General features: G+C 38.3%; 1 non-coding gene across 1 annotated transcript; it reads right to left on the reverse strand.

Moving 5' to 3' along the window:
* Positions 1-8,364: 8,364 nt before the first annotated feature.
* On the reverse strand, positions 8,365-8,471 carry LOC112809405 (U6 spliceosomal RNA). The gene has a single exon (XR_003204554.1). It is a non-coding gene; the product is annotated as a U6 spliceosomal RNA (small nuclear RNA).
* Positions 8,472-8,987: the final 516 nt, after the last annotated feature.

The following is an 8,987-nucleotide window of genomic DNA, read 5'->3' on the forward strand; positions in this document are numbered from 1 at the left end:
TATCTATCTATCTATCTATCTATCTATCTATCTATCATCTATCTATCATCTATCATCTATCTATCTATCTATCTATCTATCATCTATCTATCATCTATCTATCTATCATCTATCTATCTATCATCTATCTATCATTTATCATCTATCTATCATCTATCATCTATCTATCTATCTATCTATCATCTATCTATCTATCTATCTATCTGTCATCTATCTCTGTATCTTTCTCTCTCTATCTCTCGCTCTCTCTCTCCCCCTCTGGCCTTCCCCCTGCTTATTCTCTCTCTCTCAAATAAATAAATAAAATCTTTAAAGAAAAGAATAAATTCAACCAAAGAGGAAAAATATGTACACTGAAAACTACCAGACTCATAAATGAAATTGAAAAAGACACAAAAAATAGAAAGATGTTCCACGTTCATGTATCAAGAAAATTAATATTATTTGTTAAATGTAAGCTCTATGCCCAATTTTGACCTTGAACTAATGACCCTGAGATCAAGAGTCGCATGTTCTACTGACCAAGACAGGCAGACATCCCAGGAAAATTAATATTGTTAAAAGTGCCCAGGGGTGCCTAAGTGGCTCAATCGGTTAAGCATCCAACTTTTGATTTCAGTTCAGGTCATAATCTCAGGGTCATGAGATTGAGCTCTGTGTCGGGCTCTGCCCTGGGCACAGAGCCTGCTTAAGATTCTCTCTCTCCTTCACCCTCTCCCTCTTCCCCTGCTTGCTCTATCACTCTCTCTCTCTGACTCTCAAATAGATAAAATAAATCTTTTTTTAATTTTATTATGTTGTTAGTCACCATACAATACATCATTAAATTTAATGGGGTGATCCACGTTCCATTGTTTCCGTATAACACCCAGTGCTCCATGCAGTACATGCCCCCCTAAATATCCATCACTGGGTTAACCAATCTCCCCTCCACCCTCCCCTCTAAAACCCTGTTTGTTTCTCAGAGTCTATAGTCTCTCATGGTTCATCTCCCCTCCAATTCCCCCCCTTCATTGTGTCTTTCCGTCTCCTAATGTCTTCCATGCTATTCCTTATGTACCACAAATAAGTGAAACCATATGATCATTGACTTTCTCTGCTTGACTTATTTCACTTAGCATAATTTCCTCCAGTCCCATCCATGTTGATGTAAAAGTTGGGTATTCATCCTTTCTGATGGCTGAGTCATATTCCATTGTATATATGGACCACATCTTCGTTATCCATTCCTCTGTTGAAGGGCATCTTGGCTCTTTCCACAGTTTGGCTATTGCAGACACTGCTGCTATGAACATTGGGGTGCATATGGCCCTTCTTTTCACTACATCTGTGTCTTTGGGGTAAATACCCAGGAGTGCAATTACTGGGTCATAAGGTAGCTCTATTTTTAACTTTTTGAGAAACCTCTACACAGCTTTCCAAAGTGGCTATACCAAACTCCATTCCCACCAACAGTTTAAGAGGGTTCCCCTTTCTCCACAACCTCTCCAACATTTGCTGTTTCTTTCCCTGTCCATTTTTGCCATTCTAACTGGTGTAAGGTGGAATCTCAATGTGGTTTTGATTGGAATTTCCCTGATTGCTAATGATGATGAACATTTTTTCATGTGTCAGTTAGCCATTTGAATGTTTTCTTCAGAAAAGTGTCTGTTCATATCTTCTGCCCATTTTTTGACTTGATTATTTGTTTTTTGGGCGTTGAGATTCAGATCTTTATAGATCTTGGATACCAGCCCTTTATCTGTAGTGTCATTTGCAAAAATTTTCTCCCATTCTGTGGGTTGCCTGTTTGTTTTTTGACTTTTTCCTTTGCTGTGCAGAAGCTTTTTATCTTGATGAAATCCCAAAAGTTCATTTTTGCTTCTATTTCACTAGCTTTTGGAGATGTATCTTGAAAGAAGTTGCTGTGGCCGATGTCAAAGAAGTTACCACCTATGTTCTCCTCACGGATTTTGATGGATTCCTGTCTCACATTGAGGTCTTTCATCCATTTTGAGTTTATCTCTGTGTATGGTGTTAGAGAATGGTCAAGTTTCATTCTTCTGCATGTGGCTGTCCAATTTTCCGAGCACCATTTATTGAAGAGACTGTCTTTTTTCCATTGCATGTTTTTTCCTGCTTTGTCAAAGATTATTTGACCATAGAGCTGAGGGTCCATATCTGGGTTCTCTATTCTGTTCCATTGGTCTATATGTCTGTTTCTGTGCCAGTACCATACTGTCTTGGTGATCACAGCTTTGTAATGTAGCTTGAAATCGGGTAACGTGATGCCCCCAGCTTTGTTTTTCTTTTTCAACATTTCCTTGGCGATTCGGGGTCTTTTCTGATTCCAAACAAATTTTAGGATTGTTTGTTCCAGCACTTTGAAAAATGTTATTGAAATTTTGATTGGGATGGCATTGAAGGCATAGATTGCTCTGGGTAACATAGACATTTTAACAATGTTTATTCTTCCGAACCATGAGCATGGAATATTTTTCCATCTTTTTGTGTCTTCTTCAATTTCTTTCATGAGTGTTCTGTAGTTCCTAGAGTATACGTCCTTTATCCCTTTGGTTAGGTTTATTCCGAGGTATCTTATGGTTTTTGGTGCTATTGTAAATGGAATCGATTCTCTAATTGCTCTTTCTACAGTTGCGTTGTTAGTGTATAAGAAAGCAACTGATTTCTGTGCATTGATTTTGGATCCTGCAACATTACTGAATTGTTATATGAGTTCTAGTAATTTCAGGGTGGAGTCTTTTGGGTTTTCCACATAAAGTATCATGTCATCTGTGAAAAGAGAGAGTTTGACTTCTTCTTTGCCAATTTGAATACCTTTTATATCTTTTTGTTGTCTGATTGCTGTTGTTAGGACTTCTGGTACTATGTTGAACAATAGTGGTGAGAGTGGGCATACTTGACGTGTTCCTGATCTTAAGGGAAAGGCTCTCAGCTTTTCCCCATTGAGGATGATATTCACTGTGGGTTTTTCATAGATGGGTTTTATGAACTTCAGTAATGTTCCCTCTATCCCTATATCTGAAGAGTTTTAATCAGGAAAGGATGCTCTATTTTGTCAAAAGCTTTTTCTGCATCAATTGAGAGGACCATATGGTTCTTCTCCCTCCTCTTATTAATGTGTTCTATCACATTGATTGATTTGCAAATGTTGAACCACCCTTGCATCCCGGGGATAAATCCCACTTGGTCGTGGTGGATGATCCTTTTAATGTATTGTTGGATTCTATTAGTAGGATTTTGTTGAGGATTTTGGAATTTATATTCATCAGGGATATCGGTCTGAAATTCTCCTTTTTGAGGGCGTCTTTGCCTGGTTTGGGGATTAAGGTAATGCTGGCCTCATAGAATGAGTCTGGAAGCTTTCTTTCTGTTTCTATATTTTGTAACAGCTTCAGTAGAATAGGTATTATTTCTTCTTTGAATGTTTGGTAGAATTCCCCAGGGAATCCATCAGGCCCTGGACTCTTGTTTTTTGGGAGGTTTTTGATCCATGCTTCAAGTTCGTTACTGGTTCTTTGCCTATTCAGGTTGTCAATTTCTTCCTGTTTCAGTCTTGGCAGCTTATAGGATTCTAGGAAGGCCTCCATTTCATCCAGATTGTTCAGTTTATTGGCATATAGTTGTTGATAATAATTTCTAATGATTGTTTCTATTTCCTTGGTGTTAGTCGTGATCTCTCCCCTTTCATTCATAATTTTATTAATTTGGGTCCTTTCTCTTTTCTTTTGGATAAGTCTGGCCAGTGGTTTATCGATCTTACTAATTATTTCAAAGAACCAACTTCTAGTTTCATTATCTGCTCTACAGTGTTTCTGGTTTCCAATTCATTGATCTCTGCTCTAATCTTAATTATTTCTCTTCTAATATGTGGCTTAGGTATCGTTTGTTGCTTTTTCTCTAGTTCTTTAAGGTGTAGAGTTAGTTGGTGAATTCGGGATTTTTTCTACTTTTTTGAGTGACACTTGAATGGCTATGTATTTCCCCCTTAGGACTGCCTTTGAAGTATCCCATAGGTTTTGGACTGGTGTGTTTTCATTCTTACTGATTTCCATTAATTGTTTAAGTTCTTCTCAGATTTCCTGTTTGACCCAAACATTCTTGAGCAGAGTGGTCTTTAGCTTCCAAGTGTTTGAATTTCTGCCAATTTTTTCTTCTGATTGAGTTCCAGTTTTAAAGCATTGTGGTCTGAGAATATGCAGGGAATAATCTCAATCTTTTAGTATTGGTTGAGACCTGATTTGTTACCCAGTATGTGGTCTATTCTGGAGAAAGTTCCGTGTGCGCTCGAGAAGAATGAGTATTCTGTTGTTTTAGGGTGGAATGGTCTGTATATATCTATGAGGTCCATCTGGTCCAGTCTGTCATTCAAAGCTCTTGTTTCTTTGTTGATTTTCTGCTTAGATGATCTGTCTATTGCTGAAAGTGGAGTATTGAGGTCTCCTACAATTAACGTATTGTTATCAATAGGACTCTTTATTTTGGTTACCAGTTGGCTTATGTAGATGGCTGCTCCCATTTTGGGGGCATAGATATTTACAATTGTTAGATCTTCTTGTTGGATAGACACTTTAAGAATGATATAGTGTCCTTCTGTGTCTCTAACTACAGACTTTAGTTTAAAATCTAATTTGTCTGATATAAGAATTGCTAACCCAGTTTTCTTTTGACGTCCATAAACATGGAGGATGGATCTCCATCCATTCACTTTCAGTCTGGATGTATCTTTACATTCAAAATGAGTCTCTTGTAGACACCATATGGTTGGGTCCTATCTTTTTATCCAATCTGCAACCCTGTCCCATTTTATGAGAGCATTTAGGCCATTCACGTTGAGAGTGATTATTGAAAGATATGAATTAATTGTCATCATGTTGCCTGTGAGACGTTGTTTTTATAGATTGTCTCTGTAAATTTCTGTTGTATATCAGTCTTGGTGTCTTTCTCCTTTTATAGGACCCCCCTTAATATTTCTTGCAGGGCCTGCTTAGTGGTCACATATTCTTTCAATTTCTGCATCTCTCCATCTATTCTCAATGACAGCCTTGCCAGATAAAGTATTCTTGGTTGCATGTTCTTCTTGTTTAGTACCCTGAATATGTTTTTCCAGACCTTTCTGGCTTGCCAGGTCTCTGTGGATAGGACTTACATAATTCTGATGTCCCTCCCTCTGTATGTAACTAATCTCTTCCACCTAACTACCTTTAGTATGGTTTCCTTGGTTCTAAGATTTGTGAGTTTTACTATTACATGCCGGGGTGTTGGCCTGTTTTCCTTGATCTTGGGAGGGGTCCTCTCTGCCTCTAGGACACGAATCTTTGTTTCATTCCCAAGATTAGGGAAGTTCTCAACTACGATTTGCTCAAATATATCTTCTCGTGCTCTCTCTCTCTCCACTCCCTCTGAGATTCCAATAATTCTGACATTGGAATGCTTCATGGTGTCACTTATTTCTCTGATTCTCTTTTCATGGATTCTGAGTTGTTTTTCCCTAGCCGTCTCTTTTCCCTTTTTATCTATTAAATTGTCTTCCAGGTCACTTATTCATTCTTCTGCCTCACTTACCCTAGCTGTTAGATTATCTAGATTAGATTGGATCTCATTGATAGCATTTTTAAGTTCTGCCAATTGAGCTTTCATTTCTGCCCTGAGAGACTCTATGTTGTCATTAATTGATTTCTCCATTCTAGCTATTGTCTTCACAGTTGCTAGCTTGCATTCCATCTCTGAAATCTTGTTATGTCTGCATCCATTTGTAAATCTGCTGCATAAGTAATAATCTGAGTCTTTTCTATTTTGGGGGTTCCTCCTCCTAGTCGTTCTCTTGCTGGGTGGTTGAGGGTATGTATAGAGTCCAAATTATTGACCAGAACCCAAGCAAGATACACCTGTTTTCTAGGGACCTTAGGGTTGCTGGCCTCTTGTTTTCCCAGCCTGTGTTCTGGGGGAGGGGCTTGCTGCACTGTTACTCAGGCAACCCTGTTTGGGCAGAGTTGCCCTTCCCCCTGTGGAGGGGGATGGGGTCAGTGGGAACCAGTTTTTTGGGGCTTTTGTTCTCTGGTGGCTTTCCCTGACAGATTTGCACGTCTCTTCCAAGAGTCAGAGCAGAAGAGACCGTTTCCTCCCCTCTGCCTCAGAGCAGAAAGATCGCAGTCTGTTCTTTCATCAGCTCTCCAGGCCACACTATCTCCATTCCTGTCCATGCTGCTATAAACTGAAAATCTTGGATTGTGCGCCCCTCTGCAGCACCCCTATTCCTGCCTCCAGGTCAGGCATGTCTCTGACCTTTGTGCTTCTAAAACCACCACCTGCTCCCTGTTCACACGTGCGACCCCACCATTCTAGGTTTCTGTCCTGGGGGCTGCCCTAAAGTCCTTTACCCCGCGGCTACTGGCCTGAGAGTCTGTACCCTGTCTCCAGCTCATGAGGCTGTCGCTCATCGGCGGTGTAGGATCCTCATGGCCAGCCTCCCTCCCACTCCTGTTTATCCTCTGATATCTGCCTGTGGAATCACGGCTCCCTGCTTCATACCTCGAAACCAACTGCCCGCGATTTTCCATTTGTAGAGATCGATATCTTCTTACATTTCAGGCTGACTTCATGGGTGTTCAAAGCGTTCTGGTAGATATCCAGCTCAATTCTGGGGACCTGTTGGAATAGGGTCCCCTACTCCTCTGCCATCTTTTCTCTGAATCCTAAAATAAATCTTTTAAAAACTAAAAGTAAAAATAAAGTGTCCATAGTACTTAAAGCCATTTATAGATTTAATGTAATTTCTATCAAAATTCCAGTGACATTTTCACAGAAAAAGAAAAAATAATTCTAAAATTTGTATGGAACCACAAATGACTCTGAACAGCCAAAACAATCCTAAGAAAGGAGAACAAGGTAAAGGCATCATATTTCTTGATTTCATATTATATTACAAAGCTATAGTAATCAAAGCAGTACAGTATTGGCATTAAAAACAGACACAAAGACCAGTAGAACAGAACAGAGAGCCTCCAAATAAACCTTCATATAGAGGGTCAACTAATATTTGAGAAGGGAGCCAACTAATAATTAACAAGGAAGCCAATATTTGACTCAGTGGAGAAAGGATAGTCTCTTCAATAAATGATGTTTGAGAGAGTGGTTAACCACATACAGAAGAATTAAATTGGACCCCTATCACATACCATCCACAAAAATTAATTCACAGTGTATTAAAGACTTAAACATAAGACCTGAAACTGTAAACTCCTAGAAGGCAACAGAGAAAAAGCCCTTTGACATTGGTCTTGGCAACTTTATTTTTTGATATGACAAGAAAAGCACAAGTAGCAATAGCTAAAATATAGGTAGTCATTCTTTATCTTGTGTATGTGAACAATAGAATGTAACTGCAAATTTAGAGTGAGATGATGTACATATATTTTAAGCAGAAAAAATAATAAATAAGCTTCTAATTTATTGACTTTTTATACAATTCTTTTAGAAAAATAAAACATGCCTACTATACCAAATCAAATAACATGAATAGTATTTTTCCTTCCCACCAACCTGATTCCCTTGGTAGTAAAATGGTAGTCTTGTTTCTTCTTCCATTCCTTCTTTCCCCTAGTTTCATTAGATACATTCAAACATACAAACATAAAGGGATTTTTCTGATATGTTTACTGTCTTTTGCCTAGATTCTTATCATTGTCTCTTAAATGGTCTCATTGCTTCTAATCTGGTTCTGCTCCAGTCACTTTAAATATAAAGAATGAATTTTTAGTTTGACACCAATACCCTTAATGATTCAATCCCTACCTATCCTTCTACTTTTTATGTCCTGCCACATGTAATTTCTGCACCATCCACCCATATTTACTTGTATTTCTTAAAAAATGATATTATGGTGGTTTATTTCTGTAGACTTTTATATATCATATTCCTCTTACCTAATATATGTTTTCCTTCTTTGTCTAGGTCAAAGCTACCCTTCATTCAAAACTTATCTTAAAACTCGGGAATTACTTCCTGACTCATTTGTTGTTTTTCCCATACCACACTAGAAACCTGCAGACTTGTTACTCCCCCAGTCACAACTTTGGTCAAACCAGTGTATGTTTTTAAGTTTTTAATTCCAGTTAGTTAATATACAGTGTAATTCAACACCCAGGGCTCATCACAACAACTGCGCTCCTGAATCCCATCATCTATTTCACCCATCCCTCCACCCACCTCCACTCTGTTAACCATCAGTTTGTTCTTCAAAGTTAAGAGTCTGTTTCTCTCTCTCTCTCTCTCTCTCTCTCTCTCTTATTTTTCCAGTTATTTGTTGTGTTTCTTAAATTTCACATATGAGTGAAATCATATGGTATTTGTATATATTTCTCCAAAAATATGGAATGTTTCATGAATTTGCTTGTCATCCTTGCACAAGGGCCATGCTAATCTTCTCTGTGTCATTCCAACTTTAGCATATGTGCTTCCAAAGTGAGCACAAACTAGTGTATTTTTAAAGTCTGATGGTTGGGGCACCTGGGTGGCTCAGTCAGTAAAGCATCTGACTCTTGATCTCAGCTCAGGTCTTGATCTCAAGGTCATTGAGTTCAAGTCCCATATTGGGTTCCATGCTGGGCATGAAGCTTACATAAAAAATATAAATTAGTAAAGTCTGATGGTTATATAATACCATTGCTTCACCAATGCAGATCTAAGAATGAAACTAATGACTGAGAAATGGAAGATGCTCACTCTCTTCATGTCTTGGTAATGGATTATTTAAACAGTCTGTTGCTTAGATCAATTTCTTATTCTTTTCATTATTCCAAAGAGTTTGGCCTGCCCAGAAGAAAATAAGAAATCAACAATAAGTCCAATAATTACTAATATTTCACATTTGAGAAAATTGAACACAAAAGATTAAATTCTTTGAGTTACAGAGCTAGTAAGTGACAGAACCAAAATTTCACCTCTAGGAGGACAACTCCAGAACACATGCTCCAAACCTTATAAGA

The sequence above is a fragment of the Callorhinus ursinus genome, unplaced genomic scaffold (genome assembly GCF_003265705.2).
Source record: "Callorhinus ursinus isolate GAN/ISIS: 27379988/994484 unplaced genomic scaffold, GSC_fseal_2.0 scaffold33, whole genome shotgun sequence".
In the NCBI taxonomy this organism is placed as follows: Eukaryota; Metazoa; Chordata; class Mammalia; order Carnivora; family Otariidae; genus Callorhinus; species Callorhinus ursinus.